At 41.5% G+C, this 22,388-nt stretch overlaps 1 protein-coding gene across 1 annotated transcript in view; it reads right to left on the bottom strand.

Moving 5' to 3' along the window:
* LOC109915833 (dystrobrevin beta) overlaps nucleotides 1–12,795 on the bottom strand; it is a 432,998-nt gene extending 420,203 nt beyond the window's left edge. The window contains exon 1 of the mRNA XM_048597128.1: nucleotides 12,701–12,795. The gene's annotated coding sequence lies outside the window, so the exon portion shown is untranslated. The remainder of the gene's footprint in view (nucleotides 1–12,700) is intronic.
* Nucleotides 12,796–22,388: the final 9,593 nt, after the last annotated feature.

Below are 22,388 nucleotides of genomic sequence, written 5' to 3' on the forward strand. Positions count from 1 at the left end.
TGCACGAACCAGCTGGTGGGAGTATTACTGACATCTTTAACCTCTCCTTACTTTTTTTCTGAAGAAGGGTCTAGGCCCGAAACATCAGCTTTCCTGCTCCTCTGATGCTGCTTGGCCTGCTGTGTTCATCCAGCTCTACACCTTGTTATCTCTAATGTTAGAAGGTATTTGGCACCATTCTTAGACAAATATTTCAAACTCTTCTGATGTAAAGTACAGACCATTATTTGATACCAACACTTTTAGCAACTCAAAAATTGCAAATTGATTTCTCAAAACTGCAATAGTTTTGGTGTTTGTGGTATTGGGACATTTATCCACTTGCTATTATCCAATCAAAACAAGGTACTCCTTCCCCTCCCATTCAATAACAAGTGGATGTGCACTCACTCAGCAGTTTTCTGTTTTTTTTTAATCATGGAATGAAAGGAACTTTGGTTAGACCATCTCATTCTGAGACACAGTTCACAACCCTTCAACATGGAGGATAGTAAATGTAGGGTATGCAGGGCAGTTTGATCTTAAGAGTGGGATAATAGTTCGGCACAAAATCATGGGCTGAAGGGCCTGAACTGTGCTGTACTGTTTTATGTTCTATCTGTCAATCTTTGGATTCCAAAAATAGCTTCTTACTACTGTATTTCAGTAGGCAATCCTTGCGTGCTATTCCCGAAGTTCATCCAACAATCTCTCTCTAAACCTGAGTGGAATAATGACTTTCGAAATTGCCTCAATTTACACTCAGTTCATTTCTACACACAAAATACTTCTGCAACTTCTCTTTGTCACACTCTTCAGGCCAGCCATTCATGAGATTTACTTTACTGAGCACCACTACCTTGGATGTTTCTTCACCAACTTCCTTGGGAGGTAATGGAATATAATTCATGTATGCAAAGTAATTTTCAAGCTGGAGAAGGATGAAATGAGTCTTCAGGAAATCTTGAAGGAGCATCTGTATTTGTATAATGTGCTGACTCAGTACATTGCACTGATGGACCATCAAAATCAAAGCCCATCTCTGAAATCTACTTCATTGCCCCTAGGGATAACACTCCCTGATCTGAACCAAATTTAACTATAAGGGCTCAGCGGTTAATTAACAAAGTGAACTTCCTCTGATACAAGTAATTGTGGAACATACTAACATCATACATCAATCATGACTCTCTCAGGCAATTTGAGTAATTCTGCTCTGCCATCAATAACATACATGAAGCATGTATTCTGGGCTTCATCATATGATCTTCTATTTTGTAAGATAACACATATCTAATCCCATTCAGAGATAGTGGGAACTGCCAATGCTGGAGAATCTGAGATAACAAGGTGTAGAGCTGGATGAACGCAGCAGGCCAAGCAGCATCAGAGGGGCAGGAAAGCTGACATTTCAGGTCGGTACCCTTCTTACCGAAGAAGTAAGAAGGGTCAACAATTCAACAATTCAAACAATCCAATGACTGACCATGAAACCATTGTTGATTGTTGTAATTTGGTTTAGGGAAGAAACTGCCGTTCTTCCCTGGTCTCACCTACACGTGACTCCAGACCAACAGCAATGGCATTGTACCCTAACTGCCCTCCAAAATGGCCTAGCAAGGCACTGAGCTGTGCCAAACGCTACATAGCCTAAAACAAAAATGAAACTGGATGGATTACCTGCCTACAACTTAGGCACTGGAAATGACAAAAACAACATTGTGGTTCTACCTACAGTACATGGACTGTAGCGGTTCAAGAAGGCAGCTCACCCCCACCTTCTCAAGGGGGCAACTAGGGACAGGCAATAAATGCTGGGCCCAGCCAGTGACACCTACATCCCACAAGTAAATTAAAACTCCTACTGATACCATCACTGACAGGTTCATGTGTGCCATATAAACTGCTGAGGATAACATCAAATAGGGCTTTCCTTCAGTTGGTTGCCTCACTGCAGCTCAGTTTAACAGCTATCTCCCTTCAGACTTGGTCAGTAGTGGTGTGACTGAGCCACTCTTGGTGATGGCCATTGAATACCCCAACCAAAATATACTTTATGCCCTTAACACTCTCAGGGCTTCTTCCAAAGGACCGTCAACACAGAAGAGTACTAATTCACCAGCCAAGTGAGAGAAACACACACACGCTCACTCGCACACACGCACAAACACGTACACAAACACACACATACACTAACACACACGGTATGCATTTGCCTGATGCCTCTGCATATGTTTGGGGGGGGGCTGGTGGGACGTCAGTACATGGTAATCTGAAAGAGGTTTCTTTGGCCATCTTTGACCTGGTAACATAAGAATTCATGGACTTCCAAGTCACTGTTGAAGAAAGGTCTGGGTAACATCAGACCACAGTCACCATGTCTGATGGGTCTGTTGGTGGGACTGGACATATCATCACACACACGGAATTAGTAGCTTACACACAGTGTCGGGCTGTTGCTTGGCTGGTTTTGGGCAACTCTCCCAATTTTGGCACAAGCCTTCAGACTGAGTAGGACTTCGCACACTCAACAAAGTTTGGTGTTGTCATTTTTGCTGCCCAGGTCTACGCCAGGTCCTCAATCCAGTTTCATTCCTTTCTTAGACTTTGTAGTGGTAAGATACAATGAGGGACATGGAATGCAACTTCAGAGGCCATTTGAGACTCAACAACATTGCTAAATCTAGAGTCACATTTAGGCTAAACCAGGTAAAGATGGCAGATTTCCATCTCTAAACGACATTAGTGAACTGGACAGGTTTTTAACTACAGTTGGCAGTACTTTCGCAGTCAATATTAGAATAGATTTTCATACCAGATTTATTCAGTGAATTTGAAGTCCACCAGCAGCAGTGGGATTTGAATCCAAGACCCTGGCACCTTAGCCTGGGTTTCTGGATTACTAACCCAGTAATAGCACAGCAAAAGCCACCCTTCCAATATCAGTGATGTACTCTTTTCGATCCTTAGTGTAAATAGCCCAGCATTAAGCCAATTCCTTCTCACTAAGATGACTTTACTCCCTCCCCTGTAACTCCCAATGATGCCTGATAGTGTTCAGGTCAAATATGATGCATTCTAAGTTAATCTGCCACTGAAATACTGTTAGAATAAAGCCAAAGTTTGAGGATGCTGGAGATCTAAAACAAAAATAATGTGCTGGAGAAACTCAGTGGCTCTGGCAGCATCCAGGGAGAAAGAAACAGGGTTAATGCTTTAAGTTCAATATAACTGTTTCTCTCACCACAGATACTGCTAGACCTGCTGAGTTTCCTAGGGCTCTCTGCTTTTATTACTGACATGCTGTTACTTGAATAACAGTTTCACACCAATTTGCTTCAGGGAAAATTAATTTGAGACTTCTTGGGCACAGGGAGATAACAGATCAGGCTGTATTCATAAGAAAATAAGTTAAGTCCCTGACTTTCAACTCCACTGTGGCATCTCTAGCCCCATTACTCCCACATTTTGCTGTTTTGCTTCTTTGGCTGAGTACAACTCTTGAAATTCCCACTCAATAACCTCACCCATGGTTTCCACAACCATCACATTGGCATTTAACAACTTCCACACTCCCAAACTCGCTTTAGATCTACCCCAACCTCCATCTGATCCATGGTTGCAACCCAGACTTTGAATATTCTTGTTTCTTCTTTTCCTGGACCTGTCTGATTTTACACAGGCATAGAGTTTTGATTGAAAATGGGTGAGATATGAATGGTTAGTACCTGCCGTGTTAATGACAACATCTATGCTGCTAACTCAGACTGTGAATTTGGTTGCTGAGGCCCAGATCTTCCTGAAAGCCAGTGGGACCTTCCCTTCTGGCTCAGGAAAAGAACTCTCCTGCAATATGCAACTCTCTCTTTCTGCCATTTTCATGGCTGTGGCTTAATCAAAGACCTCCTTTCCTATCAGCCTTAGCCTTTGCTCAAAAGCTTGGCCTGGATTATATATATTTTTAAAACCTCGTACAACCATGTCTCTACCTTCTAAATTTGTGCGGTGGCATGAGAATTTCTTTAATTCAAGAATGTAATTTGCACAGTCTCACTTGGCAACAGCTTCCTGTCTAATGAATGTTACCCACATACAGTCCCAGAAAACATCTGAAAATGTTTGTCATGGAGACTGTTAAGTGAAGGTAAATTATTGGACTGCTTAGAAAAATCAACAAAGCAGCAGCACGCAAAGTAGGAATAATGGTAAGTACAGTCTTCCCTCCAACCCCACCACCATCCCCACTTCCACTAAAGGTTCTGTGATGGAGCTTTAACAATTTGGTGGACTCCAAAGCCACATTTCCAAGTTTGTTGACGACACAAAAGGAGGCGATACTCTGTCTTCCAAACTGACAATAGTCTATCAATTATCTCTTTGTAATTTTACTAAGTGAACAGCGAAAACCATGGAAAACGGTTTTAATGTACACAAATCTTATGTTATTTACTGAGAATCTAAAAATGATTACATAGCATCTTAGAAGATAGGGGCAAAAGTAGGACATTTGATCCCTTCTCCTCTATTCAAAAGATCATAGCTAAAGTCATCATACAAGGATAGTGTAGAAGGTTGTCCAAGGAAACAGTGGGATATAGATCAGTTGCAGATATGGGTAGATGGAGTTTAATTCGGGTAAGTGTGAGCTGCATTTTGGGAGATCAAACATTAAGGAAAACTGTACAGTTAATGGCAGGATCCTGCAGAGCTGTGATGTACAGAGGGATCTTCGGGTTCAAGTCCATAGTTTCCTGAAAGTGGCCATGCAAGTAGACAGGTTGGTAAAGAAGGCGTATGGCAAGTTTGCCTTTATTGGTCGAGGAAATGAGTACCAGAGTCAGGCTGTCATGCTGAAGCTTTATACGACTTTAGTTAGGCTATACTTAAGAGTATTGCATTCAATTCTGGTCGCCACATTACAGGAAAGTTGTGGAGGTTTTGGAGAGGGTGCACAAGAGGTTTACCAGGATGTTGCCTGGATTGGAGGGTATGAGCAATAAGGAGAGGCTAGAAAAACTCGAGTTGTTTTCTCTGGAGCGGTGGAGGCTCAGGGAGACAAGTCTCTAAAATTATGAGATGCACAGATAAGGCTCACGGTCAGAATCTTTTTCCCAAGAGTTGAAATGTCTAATACTAGGGGGCATGCATTTAAGGTGAGAGGGGGAAAGTTCAAAGGAGATGTGAAGAGAAGGTTTTTTTACACTGAGTGTAGTAGGAGTCTGCCTGGCATGGTGGTGGAGGCAGATACGATAGGGGCAGTTAAGGAATGGAGGGATACGGACCAATGACAGGCAGAAGGGATTAATTTAATTTGGTGTCATGATCGGCACAACATCGTGGTCTGAAGGACCCATTCCTGTGCTGTACAGTTCTATGTTCTACCGAGCTCAATTTTCTAATCCCACTCCCCCCATATCCCTTGGTCCTATTAGCCACAGAAGATATATCTATCTCCTTCTTGAAAACACAATATTTTGGTCTCAACCACTTTTTGTGGTAGTGAATTCCACAGGCTCACCATTATCTGGCTTAAGAAAATTTCTCATCTCAGTTCTAAACAGCTTCACACCCTTACCATTAAACTTATCCCTAAACTAAGTATTTCAGAAATGGGGGGGAACTTGAAAGAATGGACATCTAAAGACGTTCAGAAACACAGATCAAAGTCCCAGGAATGAGTACAGAAAATAATGAAAAAGATTGTTAGAGGGGAGAGAGCAGTTGTGGTCACTACACCTGAGGAGGAATATAATCAGCCTTTGAAGGGACTGTCACATTGGTTTACCCAAATGATCCCTAGATTCAGTGGATTACATTACAGTGATAGTATATTCTAAAATGTAAAACATGAGAGGTTGCTTTGATCAAAGTTTTTATGATAAAATTTGATGAAGTAACTAAATACTATTTCTGCACTAGAATTTAGGACTTGGGAGCACTGTCAGGAAATAACACACGGACCCCACACAAGGGCAATTGAAAAACACACAATGAGTGGTAGCTGTATGGAACTCTTTCAAGGGCATTGATACTAAGTTAATTCAATTTAAAATCAGAGATTAATAGACTTTGATTAACAAAATCTATAAAAGGGATCCAGAGCAACAACATGGAACTAGGTTGCAGATCAATCATGAGATGGTTGAATGGCTGAATAAGCTTAAGGACCCAAGGTGCCTACTCCTGGTCCTATACTTGGTCTCCATCACTGCTGAAACATACAAATATGAAGCAATCAGCATTTTTGCTAAACTAAGGACCCAGTTTCAGTTCAGTAATTTTGAGACTTTTACTTTTGGTCATCTACCTTATCTACCTTGGTGCAATAAATTCCCATAAGGTACTTCAACATAAACCATTATATAATATTAATGAGGCAGTTTTGTCTTAAATAAATAATCCACTTCAAATAAAATGCTGGTTTAAAATAAATTTAGATGAGTTGTTAAGTAACAACTAACATTTGTGCAACAAACTCCATCACGAAACATTTATGTAAATTACTATCCATATAATTATAAATTATAGCTGATTCAGGCAATTAGTAGCTAAGCTATGCACACCAATGACATCTTAGATCCAGTTCCCCAGACTCAGCCTGCAACATGAACACAAAGCTTCTGGTAGCAATCCCTAACATTTCACTTCCATGCAACCTCCCCACTCCCATTACCGATGCACTACAATGCAGATGTAATCTAGCAATGATCCTCATCCAGGGATAAACATTGTACCAATTACAATAACGTCACAGCTTACAAAACGTGAGAATTTAAGAAAGTGCAGGAATAGGTCATATTAGCCCTTGAACCTGCTCTGCCATTCAATTACATTGTGGTTAATCCTTGAAATCAACTTCATTTGCCTGCCCACTCTCCATATTCCTTTACTGCTTTAGTGCACAAACTAACTACCAAACTCAGCCTTGAAATGCTTAATGACTGAATAACCACAACCCCCTGGAGTAGACAACTCCCAAGACATATAATGCTACGTGTGAAGACATTTCTCCTTATTTGAGTCCTAAACTATTGATCTCTTACATAAAAACTTACAGCCACGCCTGAAGACCCTTCATTCATGACAGACAAAGCCTTACCATTTACCCATTCGAGCCCTCGCAAAAAGTTAGACATTTCAACAAGACCACCTCTCATTCATCCAATTTCCAGACAGTATAATTCCTTTCTATCTAACATGTTTTGATAAGCCAGCCTCTCACTCCAGGAATTAATCAAGTGAACCTTTGTTATGTATTACAGTCTTAAAGATATACAGCACAGAAACAGACCCTTCAATCCAACTCATCCATACCAACCAGATATCCTAAATTAATCTAGCCCCATTTGCCAGCATTTGGCCCATATCCCTCTAAACCCTTCCTATTCATATACCCAAACAAATACCCTTTAAATGTTGTTATTGGACCAGCATTCACCACTTCCTCTGGCAGTTCATTCCATTCATGTACCATCCTCTGTGTGAAAATGTTGTCCATTAGATCCCTTTTAAATCTTTTCCCTCTCACATTAAACCCATGCCCTTTAGTTTTGGGCTCCCCCACCCCGGGGAAAAATTACCCTATCCATGCCTCTCATGATTTTATACACCTCTTTAAGGTCACCCCTCAGCCTCCGATGGTCAAGGAAAAAATAACCCCAGCCTATTCAGCTTCTCCCTATAGCTCGAACGCTCCAGCCCTGGCAACATCCTTGTAAATCTTTTCTGAACCCTTCCAAGTTTCACAACATCCTTCCCATAGTAGGGAGACCAGAACTGCACACATTATTCCAATCGTGGCCTAAACAATGTCCGGTACAACCGGAACATGACCTCCCAACTCCTGTACTCAATGCACTGGTCAATAAAATTCCCAAAGGGAAATAGATCTGTCCTTAGTATTGAGGCCAAAGAACAAACACAGGAATGATCTTGCTGCACAATTGCAGCAAGACTCCTGTGCTTCAATTACCCTTGCGATAAATTCCAAAATGACATTTAATCTCCTCACTCCTTGCTGTGCTTGCACAGTAACTTTGCTTCTTGCACAAAGTCATTCAAATCCCTCTGAACATTGTCACAAGTGTGTACTGACAGTATTATGTACTTTGTGAAGAAAGCGGATCTGCCTTTAAAATGGACACAACGAATTGTACACAACGGCTTCCAGAAGGCACATGATTACCCTTGTGAATTCAACTGGAGCTGGAATCAGACTGAAATCTCTCAACAAGAAACACGAGAGCCCTTTGGAAAGTTAATGAATGTTTTCAAGGGTGAACAGAGGTGTCAAAGACAACAGCTTCTCTGAAGATGTCAGTAACTCTTTCTATCTCACCAAACCCTAGCAAAATGCTAACACAAATGGAAAACGGCAAACACAACAGAAAATGTAATTATTTTGCCTAAACGACAGCAGTGGATCTGTGCCCCAGACCTGGACTCTCCCAACAACTAAAACAGAAGCATGATTCCAGAGATTGGACAAGCAGCTTAAGTTTTTGAAAAGTCTGTAAACTGCTATTTTAAGGAGAATTATCTGGACACTTACAGGAGAGCAGAAGACTGTTGTAATGGGCAGCACAGTGGCTCAGTGGTTAATATTGATGCCTCATAGCACCAGGGACCTGGGTTTGATTCCAGCCTCGGGCAACTGTCTGTGTGGAGTTTGCACATTCTCCCTGTGTCTGCGTGGGTTTCCTCCGGGTGCTCCGGTTTCCTCCTACAGTCCAAAAATGTGCAGGTTACGGTGGATTGGCCATGGGGAATGCGGGATTACAGGGAAAGGGCTGAGGGGTGTGTCTTGGTGGCATGCTCTTCAAAGGGTCAGTGTGGATTCGCCAGGCCGAATGGCCAGCTCCCATACTGTAGGGACTCAGTGAAACCAAGCTAACTAGTAAGAGTCACAACCAGAGTCACAACCACTCAGCCACTCACAGGATATCCACCTATAGAAACCACTTCCAACTAATTGACTACAGAAAAAGTGAAATCTGATCACTTTGGAAAGAGAATCCTCAAGGAAGTCACAAAATCATACAGTACAGGAGGGCCTTCAGCCCAGCACTGCCAAAAGAAAAATCTACCTACCTATGCTAGTCCCACTTTCCCTCAGTCAGCCCATAGGCCTGAATGTAATGACAACTCAATGCTCAAAGAAGTACTTTTTAAAGGTTGTGAAGTCCTATGACAAGAATAGAAACTGATCTTGCTTCTATCTTTACATGTGACTTTTATCTTCTTCTCAATCTTTGTACTTCTATTTTCATGAATAATTTAAATTGTATTTTGCTTAAATAACTTCCAGCAACAGTCATGTAATAAACTGACCTTATGTCTCAGTTAAAGCATAAAGTCATGCTGCTGATTATTTTTAACTCAAACTAAAAAGAGATGACATAGAAGATTGTATAAATTTTAAGTCAAATCCCATCAAGGACATGTGTAGTGTGTGTTTGGGACAACATTCACACTTTATGGTTTCTCACCATTTTAAAAAATATTCTATTTTTTTCTATTGTTTTATCAAAATAATGAACAGTGCAAATTCTCACATCATATTCCATCTGCCACTTGCCTGCCCACTCATCTATATTATCAATAGTCCTTTGCAATTTCTTTGTGTACACACAATGTACTTTTCCACTTAGCTTTGTTCTGTCCGCAAACTTTAGATACATTTCACTCAGTTTTGTCATCCAAGTCTCTTCATGTATACTCTAAATAGCAGGGGCCCTTGTGTGGATCATTGTGGAATCCCACGAGTAACAACCTGTCGACCAACTTCATTTAAATATCGGAACAAAAACAGAAATTGCTGGAAAAGCTCAGCAGGTCTGGCAGCATCTGAGAAGAAAAATCAGAGTTAAAAATCAGAAGGTTCTGAGGAAGGGTCACCGGACCCGAAACATTAACTCTGATTTCTCTTCACAGATGCTGCCAGACCTGCTGAGCTTTTCCAGCAACTTCTGTTTTTGTTCCTGATTTACAGCATCTGCAGTTCTTTCGGTTTTTACTTAAACGTACGCAGCTTGTTTTTATTGCCGTTCCAACCCCCTAAGTACTGGAGGATGATTACTCCTTTGAGCTAATGATGTCAATATGGGTGAGAATCTAAGGTTAAAAAGTGAGGTGTATGTTGCTCAGGTGTGCGCCTTCTGCATTTTACAGGTGCCTTACAGCTTCGGGTCATATTGTCCTAATGAAGCCAACTCTGCCTGTTCACTCTGTGCCTTAGAGCCACCTGCTCGCAGTCACATGAAAACAAGCAGATAATCACTCGCCAACAAATACTCTCTCAGTTTCAAACTAAGAGTACACATCACGTACAAACTTGGCCTGACTGTGAGAAAATTAGCCAGTCACATGTCAACTTAAAAACTAATGAATGCCTAGCACCTTGCCTTCTGGATACTGTAAATTTGTATGACAGTGCCTTCACAGTTACGTTTTGCAAATGAGTTTCTAGTTTCAAGAGACATTAGTATACTTCACAAAAAATTAGCCTTTGATCTGAATTCTTGGGTTTAACTCTCCCATTATGAAAGATTCAAATTGAAAATACCAAGTGCTCAGTGAAACATTGAGAAAGAGGTGAAGAGTGTATTGTATAAACTACAGGAAGTGAGGAGGGGGACATGCCCCTATCTACATCAGTGGAGCTGAGGTGGACAGGGTCCATACTGTGAGGCTCCTGGGGGCTAGCCATAAACAACAATTTGTCCTGGTCCATCCACATAGATGTGACGGTCAGGAAGGCACAATGACTCCACTTTTTCCTCAGCAGGCAAAGGAAATTCAACATGTCCGTAAGAACCCTCACTACCTTTTACAACTGTACCACAGAAGGCAGTCTACCTGTGTGTATAACAACTTGGTATGGCAACCGCTCTGCCCAGGACAGTAAGAAACTTCAGAAAGTTGTGTACACAGCCCAGTCCATCACACAAGGCAACCTCCCATCCACTGAATCCATCTATACTTCTCGCTGCTGTGGAAAAGCAGCCAACATCATTAGAGACTCCCTCCCACTCCAGTTATAATCTCTTCCAACCTCTTCGGTCAGGCAGAAGGTACAAAAGCTTAAACACGCACCAACAGGTTCAAGGCAGCTTCTTCCCTGCCGTTATTAGACTGCTGAATGGACCTCTCTAATTTCAAAACTAATGTTGATCTTGCTTTTGTACACCTTCTGTGCAGCCATAACTTTGTATGTCTTGCTCTGTTCAATCATCCATATGTCCTTGTATGTTATGATCTGCCTGTACTGCATGCAAAACAAAACTTTTCACTGTACTTAGGTCCATGTGACTACAGTAAATCAAATCAAACCAAATAAAGGATGGAAAGCAGCAAATTCTGACAATGTGGCTTAGACAAGGATTACATAAAACAAAAATGTATCATGAAAGCATTTTACTCATTGTGTGTGTTTATTGTTTCAGTTTCCAAGATGGACTGTGCCACCCAAAAAGATAGGAGCTGCATCTGAAGTACCTGATGCCCAGCAAGAAACGTTTTTTTTTAAGTTTTAAAGTGCTGATATACTTCACAGATGAAGTAGCAATATAAAAATAATGTAAAATAAAGTCTAAAATCAATGGTCTGGGCACTGGCCTTTTAATTCAGCCACTTTTAATTAGCAAACCACTAAAACCAGTTGGAAGTATTGCACCATACATGCTATCATTACCCAGGAGCCTGGTGCTACACGAGATACAGTTTCCCTTTTAAAAAGAAAGACATGGATTACTTTTGCTGGATTAGCCCCAAAATAATGAAGCTCCAATTTTTCCCTTTATCAGTGAGGAATTTTGGAAACCAAGTTTACATAAGATAGTTTCAGAGAACATTGAGGAAGAGGAATCGTTGGCTTTCCAATGTATACAACTGTGCTTTTGGCATCATTTCTGCAATCATATAACTGCGAGTAGGCGGGCCTAGAATGTGGAAAAAAAGGGTCCAATGTTTGGATAAGCATGTCAATGTATTAAAGTGCTGCACTGACAGCCAGTCTCTCACTGACCAGCTAGAGCTAGAGGTTTAATATTAAAAAAGGCACTTTCAGTTTTAGAGGGGAGAACACAATGATGGCAAGTAGGAATAATGTTTAATGATGTTGCTGTAAATCCAACTGATCACAAAGCACACCAACCCGCACACACAGGGACACCATAGCTAAAGAGAGAATGCTCAACACCAAAAATCAAACATTATTAATTCCGGCACAATTACACGGGAAATAACAAAGCAGCCTTGATGTTTCTCAACCCGGGAATGCGCTCTAACCTCTGCAATTCAATGCAGGCAGAGTTTAAAACGTTAACTTGGCAGCAAATGCTGCACCCACACAATACCCTGGCCCTCTCAGTGCCCCCTCCCTTTCCTTACCCACCATAAAAACCATCATGGTATTTCCAATTTGTTGGTGAGAACATGAGGAGCCCGCACATCCTCCCGGAGCTCCGGGCTGGGCTCAGCAGTGAGAGCTCCGGGAAGGGGACTGTTGTCCCGACTACCCAGCCAGGGACACTGTGCTCCAGGATCGGAAATCTTCAAGGACACGCTCCTCGGCCGTGAAACTGCACAAAGTCGGGTATGGGAGGGTCCATGGCATCTCTGTGTAATGTAGGATCCTGAAGGGAAGGTAAGGGCTGCGTCCCTGTGTATTGGAAAGGAGTGTGTCCAAGCTGCCTCTACAGTGAGGGATACTGTAACTAACCTGCACAGCAGCAGGGCTCCGGTTCCTCATTCCACGCTCAGATCACTGCACCGACAGCCAGGCTGTTGTCGTTGCCTGCCCACAGTCTTCCTCCCTCCCTCCCTCCCTCTCTCTCTCTACTTCAATCCTCCAACAGTTAATACCACATCTGGCTGAGGCTGCTTCACCAATCAGCAGCTCAGTGAACCGGCCAGTGTTTCAGAGAGACACAACACCAGCCATTAGCCTGTAAGAGCTCCGAGCTGGGGGAATGCGTCATGCAAGCTAACTGGGCTGAACTAGTAACTCCCTGTCAAATAACAGCAGCTAGCTTGCTGCCACTCACACATCAGGCGTGGAGAAGGCACGCTCAAAGATGCTGGGGGAGAAAGAAGGAGGAAGCAATTACTTCCTCCCTTTCTCTTTTAAAAAAAATACACCAGATAGTTTCCAGCTCGCCAAAAACTGACTTATTGTTCAAGCTAAACCACACACTGCCCGTCATTCTGGCGAAAATACAGCAAGATTTCTACTGAAACTGCATGACCTCACATTCTGCCTACACATATTCATTTAAAAATTACATTTAGAAATGAAATGACAGTTTACAGTTACATATAAAGGAGTATAAGCAGAAAATGCTTGATTCTGATTCAGGCCACATATGAAGACGCATTTCAGGGATTAAATGTGAAGATTTAACGAGGTATTGGTTTAATTTTAACACATATCTAAATTAAACACAAACACTTTTCCTCAGTTCTAAGTGATCTTTAATAAGTTTTAAAACTAGACTAATTCAGATTCTAATAAAATTCTTAAAATATAATCAGAAATAAAAAGAAAATAATCGAGAGGTAAATATCTGATAAGTGAAAAATCTGCAAGCAGTTTGACAAACTGAACAAACATTTAAAAAGTACTGCTGCAGTGTTCAGAAATTTTATAAGCGGAGAAACATGTTGCAAAAATGTAGAATCTTCAACTGAACATTGCACAGCGCAGCTTTCACAACCTCAGGGTATCCCAAAGTACTTTACAGTCAATGAAGTATTTTCATAGTATAGTCACTGTTTCCAATATAGGCATGATGATGTGCTCAAGTCTCTAAAGTGGCAACTCTAAGGCTTATGGTCCTGATGACACTCAGCATCAACAAAAGGCACATCTGCAAACTCTCACACTGAGAAAATATCCACCAATATAAATGGAAGAGTTTCTACAGGTACATGAAGAGAAAGAGATTGGTGAAGACAAATGTAGGTCCCCTACACAGAGTAGTGGGGAAATATATAATTGGGGACAAAGGAAATGGCTGAGGAACTGAATGGTTCTGCCGTGACAAAGGACGACACAAATCAGATACTAGAACTGCTAGAGAGTGCAAGATTTAGTGAGAGGGAAGAGCTGAGGGAGAGCAATATTAGTAGAGAAACAGTGCTGGAAAAATTGTTGGGATTGAAGGCCAATAAATCCCCAGGGCCTGATAATCTACATCCCAGAGTACTTAAGGAAGTGACTGTAGAAATAGTGGATGCATTGGTGGTCATCTTCCAGGATTCTATAGACTCTGGAGGGTGGCTAATGTCACTCCAATATTCAAAAAGGGAGGTAGAGAGAAAACAGGGAATTATAGACCGGTGAGCCTAACATGGGTAGTGGGGAAAATTCTCAAATCCATTGTCAAAGATTTTATAGCAGAGCATTTAGAAAGCAGTGGCAGGATCAGACAGGGTCAGCATGGATTTATGAAGGGGAAATCATACTTGAAAAATCTGTCAGAATTCTGTGAAGATGTAACTAGTAGATTGGACTAGGGGAGCCAGTCGATGTAGTACATTTGCACTTTCAGAAAGCATTTTGACAAAGTCTCACGTAAGAGATTAATGTGCAAGATTAAAGTGCATGGGACTGGGGGAAGTGTATTGAGATGGATAGAAAACTGGATGACAGAGTGGAAACAAAGAATAGGAATTAATGGGTCCTTTTCAAATTGGCAGGCAATAACTAGTGGGGTGCCACAGGGATTGGTGCTGGGACCCCAGCTATTCACAGTATATAATAATGATTAGGATGGGGCAACAAAATGTAACATCTTGAAGTTTTCAAATGATACCAAGTTGGGTGGGAGGGTGAACTGTGACGATGATGCAGAGATCCTTCAGCATGATCTCGACAGGTTGGGTGAGCGGGCAGATCAATGGCAGATGCGGTATAATTTGGATAAATGTGAGGTTATTCACTTCAGATGCAAAAACAGGAAGGCAGATTACTACCTGAATGGCTGTAAATTGGGAGAGGGGAGTGTGCAGCGGGACCTGGGTGTCCTTGTGCACCAGACGCTGAAGGTAAGCATGCAGGTGCTGCAGGCGGTAAAGAAGGTATATGGTGTGTTGGCCTTCATTACGAGAGGTTTCGAAAATAGGAGTAGGGATGTGTTGTTGCAGTTATACAGGGCCTTAGTGAGGCCACACCTAGAATATTGTGTGCAGTTTTGGTCTCCTTTTCTGAGGAAGGATGCTCTTGCTCTTGAGGGAGTGCAGCGTGGGTTTACCAGGCTGATTCTGGGAATGGCAGGACTGACGGGGAGATTGACTAGGTTGGGAATGTTTTCGCTAGAGTTCAGACAAATGAGGGGGGATCTCAAAGAGACTTATAAAACTCAAACAGGACTGGACAGGATAGATGCAGGGAGGATATTCCCAATGGTGGGTGTGTCCAGAACCAGGGATCACAGTCTGAGGATTCAGGGTAGACTATTTACGACGGAGATGAGGAGACATTTCTTCACCCAATGAGTGGTGAGCCTGTGGAATTCATTACAACAGGAAGTAGTTGAAGCCAAAACATTGAAAATATTCAAGAGGCAACTAGATATAGCACTTGGGGCGAATGGGGTCAAAGGTAATGGGGAGAAAGCAGGAATGATCTGCCATGATCGTGACGAATGGCAGAGCAGGCTCGAAGGGCCGAATGGTGTCATCCTGCTCCTATCTTCTGTGTTTCTGTGTTTCTATGGAATAACACATACACACATTTTCCAAAGGTCTTTTTTTCAGGAAGGATGAAAATTTGGACAAATTCTAGGTGAAAGCTAAGCATGAAGTACCAGTAAGTCTGAGGGGAAGTCATTCCCAGCTACAGAATGATAATGACAGAAGTTACTGAATAACATCCTAAATATGCTTTGATCTCTTACCATAAGAGAAATGGAATGATGCCTGGATATGTGGAATCCCAAAAAAAAATGAAGTGCCTCTTCTTGGCTCATTCTGTCGACTAACACTTGATGGTTTATTTAATCAGAAGTTTCACAGAACAGCAGCAGAGCTAAGAGGGAAAAAAAAGTTGCAGGAAAAGAATATTGTAGAGCAACAGGTTCGAGTTCCTGAAACTAGTTATCATCCTACTGTATTAAGAACAATTTGCACTGCAATAGTATCTCATGTGTAGTAGAACATTCATTGGTATTTGTGAGGTATATTACAAAGGAAAAACTGACACCCAGTCATATGGGAACAACTAAGGAAATAAGCAAAGGCTTCATTGAAGAGTTAGTATTTAAAGAGCATCTTAAAGGAATAAAGAGATATAGAGGTGAAGGGAGGAGATGCCAAAGCTTAGAAACTTAGCAGCTGAAGGTAGGATTTCCAATAATGGGAGATGATTAAAATCAGGAATACATAAAATAGCAGAATTGAGACTGTGCAAATAACTTGAAGGGTTATAAGACTGGTGGAGATGATAGCGATGGAGGGGGTGTAGGCAGCAAGGCTATGAGTGGGGTTTGAAGATAAAGATTGAGAATTTCAAAACAAAGATATTGTTTAATTATGAGTCAATGTAAATTAATGAGCACAAGGGTAGTTATAGGTGAACAGGATTTAGATATGGACAGCAGAGTTTTAAGTTTACAAAGGACAGAACATGTTAGTTTAGCCAGAAGCACACATAAATTGTCAAGTCTAAAGGTACCAAGAGCTTGGATGAGATTTTTAGCAGCAAATGATCTGATTTTGGGCTAAGTTAGGCATAAATAGTGCATTTTTAAAGACTTGTTACATGAGATTTGTCTGCCATATTTATCCAAAAGTCCTTTATTTACGGCTAATTAATAATTGTCACCGTGATTCTTGAATTTGGAGATAAATTTTGTTATAAAAACTACAACTCCATCCCTCACCTCCTTAGTACAGCTACATATTTTATAGACAGAAAATAATGAAAAAGAGCGACAATGTTATAACCCAGTTAATAATTTCAAAAAGGATCACCTTAAGTAGTTTGTCGATATCAGGTTTAACATCAAGGCCAGATTACCATTTTCAATTATCTTTTGTCGATATTTTATGTGGTAACGTTTGAGTGTATTTTTTGTATTTTTCTGATTTTTTTTGCCTCTCCTTCAGGCATTACCAACATCTTGCTAGGGTAATCGCTTACATTGGGAGCTGAGATTTATGATATTGCTCCTTTCACTTTGGTCACTCAGAATAATTGACTCAGCTTAGGTCACAAATCAAAAAAGTCAGAAATTATGATCGGTCCATCTAGATCAGCTATTCACAAGAAAATTTCTCAGAGCCCACCATACTTTTTTTTTAAGCATTCCATTAAACAATGGGTTGGAGAGACCTGAAGGGTAACTGTAACCACGTAATTTGTTTTGACTCCAGGGTCAAAAGGTTTGTGGAATCCTCAGCCCCAGATCCATTAGCTTAAGAGGTAGACAGAGGTTCCATTCCTTACCTGAGTTCATGTAGCCCCCAAAACAAGAATGGGATGAAACATTTAAATGCCAGAAAACCACCTGGGGTTACAATGGGACTCTGCTTGAAAGACACTTAATTTCCGTCCATGATTACAGGTGGAGAAAGGATTTTTATTTTAAATAGCAGTGTCAGAATTAAGAAATAAACAAGGCTGACTGTTATTGAGAATAAATCTTTAGATCACAGAACAGTTGGAAAGAAATTAATAATATTTGTGGGCAAGGTTGTAAGGTTTTCACATGAACAGAAGTAACAACAATATGGACTTTTAATTATCTTAAACTCGTGTAAGAACAAATAATCTATAATTTATAAATTTGCATTTAAAAAGCATCTTTCAAGTCCTCAAGACATTCCAAAGCAGTTCACAGCCAATAAATTACTTCTAAAGGGTAATTACTGGCTTTTGTCCCCAATTATTGTAAGTCAACTTAATTTTGCTTTGTATGAATCTGCGATACACATCACAAACTAGGACATGCCTGAGACTGAATTAAGTTTAAAACGGTCAGATAAGCCATTGACTTGCGCATGGAGGCCCAAAAGACCATGACACGTGTAGTGACTGTAACAAGGCTAGCCAGGTGGACCTCGTATAATACAAGTTCCCTGATTGGACCAGATTAACAGCCCAATCAGGGAGCCCTAGCTGACAGAAGGAAAGAAGAGTGTCAGACATCCTGTTCACTCTGAGAGGTGGCTCTGAGGAAGCTGAACCAGTGTCAAGGACTCTCCACGTGTAAATTAAGGGTGACTCGGTGACAGGAGACCAGCCTCTGTGGAATTATTTCAACACCGTGCACTTTGGAAAAAAATAGCAATGATACAAACTTGTATTGTCTAATTATGTTGCTGCTGTTGATAAGAGCCAAAAGTGACTGAAAAAGTTGTTGAATAATGTAACTTTGAACCAAAAACTAACAACCTGCTGATATCTTCTGGAAAGACCAGAATGCCTCACAATTGAAGACTGTGGTCACCTTGACTATAGCAATGACAAGGTTGTATGCAATTTTGTCCAGTTAGGTGGTGAGTTGTGTAACCATTTCCTTACTAAAAAGTGAACTTCAAAAAGAACTATTTCTAAGTAGTTACTATGTAGCTGTGCCTGGGCCCATTAATAGGATGGGTCATTTACTGACAATACACCCTTGGCATGAAATGATCTCTCTGGTCCTCTCTCTGGCTTATTTTTGGTCTCCTCCAACAAATCAAGTTAGAAGGAAGCGCCAAAAGAAATTCACTTTGTAATGATTTTCTGACAACACAAACTGATTTCACAGTGCTCCAGATGCTTTGTGATTGTTGACAGGAGAGAATCTATATCCTGATAGCGAACCTGTCCATCATACCTGCATTATGTATAGGCAAAACCACTTTATTGTAGATATGATGAATGAAGGCATCAATTTTGTGGTTTTCTTCTCAATAAACAATAATCCTTAAATCCAGAACAAACTGAACACACTGTGTACCATCAGCTCAAAAATCCTTTCAGCAATTTAATGATAGGCACCAATCATACAAACTCTCAAATACATGAAAATACTGCCTCGGTTTTGACATTGTCTTTGTTATTTCTGGACTGAGACGACAAGAGGTAATTGGAGGAAACAAAATCAAATCAAAAACTCAACAATGGAAAGATCTAGTGAAGCCAACCTTTGTTTTAAAAATGTCATCTTGGTCAATCTTCAGAATGTCAATACCACAGACGCTTTCAACCAATTCAAAGCAAATCATTCACAACGTAAAAGTTTGTACAGAGATCTCTGTTTCAAAATTTGTCAAAGTATCTCCTTCCAACTCATGTACCTGGGTCCCACACACCCTTCAAATGCTACAATAGCCCCTTGGTCTAAATTTCACACTGAAGTTTAGCGTTATTATTTCTGAAGCCCTTCTAACTTTTGGGCCCTCTTATGTGCAAATTTACAATCCCGCTAAACTACTCTAAGGGCATTTAAATGGTCATTGGATAAACATATGGATGATAATGGAATAGTTTAGGTTAGATGGGCTTCAGATTGGTTTCACAGGTCGGCGCAACATCGAGGGCCGAAGGGCCTGTACTGCGCTGTAATGTTCTATGTTCTATGTTCTATGTTCTAACCAATAGAAAGTAGATTATTTCACCCAGCAATGTCGCACTTTTGTCAAAGAAAATCCCTTCCTCAAAAATTTTGGCTCAATTCAGATGTACACCAAACAATGCACTAGACCACTGTGCTTTGAACTTTACTGTTTGTCTTTAAGTTGGCAAGTCTACTACTTTTGCAAGCAGGGCATTCCACGCCCTTACTACTCTCTGAGTAAAGAACCTACCTCTGACATCTGTCCTATATCTATCACCCCTCAATTTAAAGCTATGTCCCCTCATGCTAGCCATCACCATCCGAGGAAAAAGGCTCCCACTGTCCACCCTATCTAATCCTCTGATCATCTTGTATGTCTCTATTAAGTCACCTCTTAACCTTCTTCTCTCTAACAAAAACAGCCTCAAGTCCCTCAGCCTTTCCTTATATGACCTTCCCTCCATACCAGGCAACATCCTGGTAAATCTCCTCTGCACCCTTTCCAATGCTTCCACATCCTTCCTATAATGCGGTGACCAGAATTGTACGCAATACTCCAAGTGCGGCCGCACCAGAGTTTTGTACAGCTGCAACATGACCTCATGGCTCCGAAACTCAATCCCTCTACCAATAAAACCTAACATACCGTACGCCTTCTTAACAACGCTATCAACCTGGGTGGCAACTTTCAGTGATTTATGCACATGGACACCGAGATCTCTCTGCTCATCCACACTACCAAGAATCTTACCATTAGCCCAGTACTCTGTATTCCTGTTACTCCTTCCAAAGTGAATCACCTCACACTTTTCCGCATTAAACTCTATTTGCCACCTCTCAGCCCAGCTCTGCAGCTTATCTATGTCCCTCTGTAACCTGCAACATCCTTCCGCACTATCCACAACTCCACCTAGTTTGGTGTCATCCGCAAATTTACTACCCCATCCTTCTACGCCCTCATCCAGGTCATTTATAAAAATGACAAACAGCAGTGGCCCCAAAACAGATCCTTGAGGTACACCACGAGTAACTGAACTCCAGGATGAACATTTCCCATCAACCACCACCCTCTGTCTTCTTACAGCTAGCCAATTTCTGATCCAAACCGCTAAATCACCCTCAATCCCATGCCTCCGTATTTTCTGCAATAGCCTACCATGGGGAACCTTATCAAACGCTTTACTGAAATCCCTATACACCACATCAACCGCTTTACCCTCATCCACCTGTTTGGTCACCTTCTCAAAGAACTCAATAAGGTTTGTGAGGCACAACCTACCCTTCATAAAACCGTGTTGACTATCCCTAACCAAATTATTCCTTTCTAGATGATTATAAATCCTATCTCTTATAATCCTTTCCAACACTTTACCCACAACTGAAGTAAGGCTCACTGGTCCATAATTACCAGGGTTGTCTCTACTCTCCTTCTTGAACAAGGGGACAACATTTGCTAGTCTCCAGTCTTCTGGCACTATTCCTGAAGACAATGACGACATAAAGATCAAAGCCAAAGGCTCTGCAATCTCCTCTCTAGCTTCCCAGAGAATCCTAGGATAAATCCTATCAGGCCCAGGGGACTTATCTATTTTCACACCTTCCAGAATTGCTAACACCTCCTCCTTATGAAACTCAATCCCATCTAGTCTAATAGCCTGTATCTTAGTATTCTCTTCGACAACATTGTCTTTTTCCTGTGTGAATACTGACAAAAAATATTCATTTAGCGCCTCTCCTATCTCTTCGGACTCCACGCACAACTTCCCACTACTGTCCTTGACCGGTTCTAATCTTACTGTAGTCATTCTTTTATTCCTGACATACCTATAGAAAGCTTTAGGGTTTTCCTTGATCCTACCTGCTAAAGACTTCTCATGTCCCCTCCTGGCTCTTCTTAGCTCTCTCTTTAGGTCCTTCCTGGCTAATTGTAACTCTCAAGCGCCCGAACTGAGCCTTCACGCCTCATCTCTACATAAGCCTCCTTCTTCCTCTTGACAAGAGATTCAACTTCTTTAGTAAACCATGGTTCCCTCGCTCGAACACTTTCTCCCTGCCTGACAGGTACATACTTATCAAGGACACGCAGTAGCTGTTCCTTGAAGAAGCTCCACATTTCAATTGTGCCCAGCCCCTGCAGTTTCCTTCTCCATCCTATGCATCCTAAATCTTGCCTAATCGCCTCATAATTGCCTTTCCCCCAGCTATAACTCTTGCCCTGCGGTATATACCTGTCCCTTTCCATCGCTAAAGTAAACGTAACCGAATTGTGGTCACTATCTAACACCTGGCCTGGTTCGTTACCCAGTACCAAATCCAATGTGGCCTCGCCTCTTGTTGGCCTATCTACATACTGTGTCAGGAAACCCTCCTGCACACATTGGACAAAAACTGACCCATCAAAAGTACTCGAACTATAGTGTTTCCAGTCAATATTTGGAAAGTTAAAGTCCCCCATAACAACTACCCTGTTACTTTCGCTCCTATCCAGAATCATCTTTGCAATCTTTTCCTCTACATCTCTGGAACTTTTCAGAGGCCTATAGAAAACTCCCAACAGGGTGACCTCTCCTTTCCTGGTTCTAACCTCAGCCCATACTACCTCAGTAGACGTGTCCTCATCAAACGTCCTTTCTGCCACTGTAATACTGTCCTTGACTAACAATGCCACACTTCCCCCTCTTTTACCACCTTCCCTGATCTTACTGAAACATCTAAACCCCGGAACCTGCAACAACCATTCCTGTCCCTGCTCTATCCATGTCTCCGAAATGGCCACAACATCGAAGTCCCAGGTACCAACCCATGCTGCAAGTTCACCCACCTTATTCCGGATGCTCCTGGCGTTGAAGTAGACACACTTCA

The sequence above is a fragment of the Rhincodon typus genome, chromosome 5 (assembly GCF_021869965.1).
Source record: "Rhincodon typus isolate 14 chromosome 5, sRhiTyp1.1, whole genome shotgun sequence".
In the NCBI taxonomy this organism is placed as follows: domain Eukaryota; kingdom Metazoa; phylum Chordata; class Chondrichthyes; order Orectolobiformes; family Rhincodontidae; genus Rhincodon; species Rhincodon typus.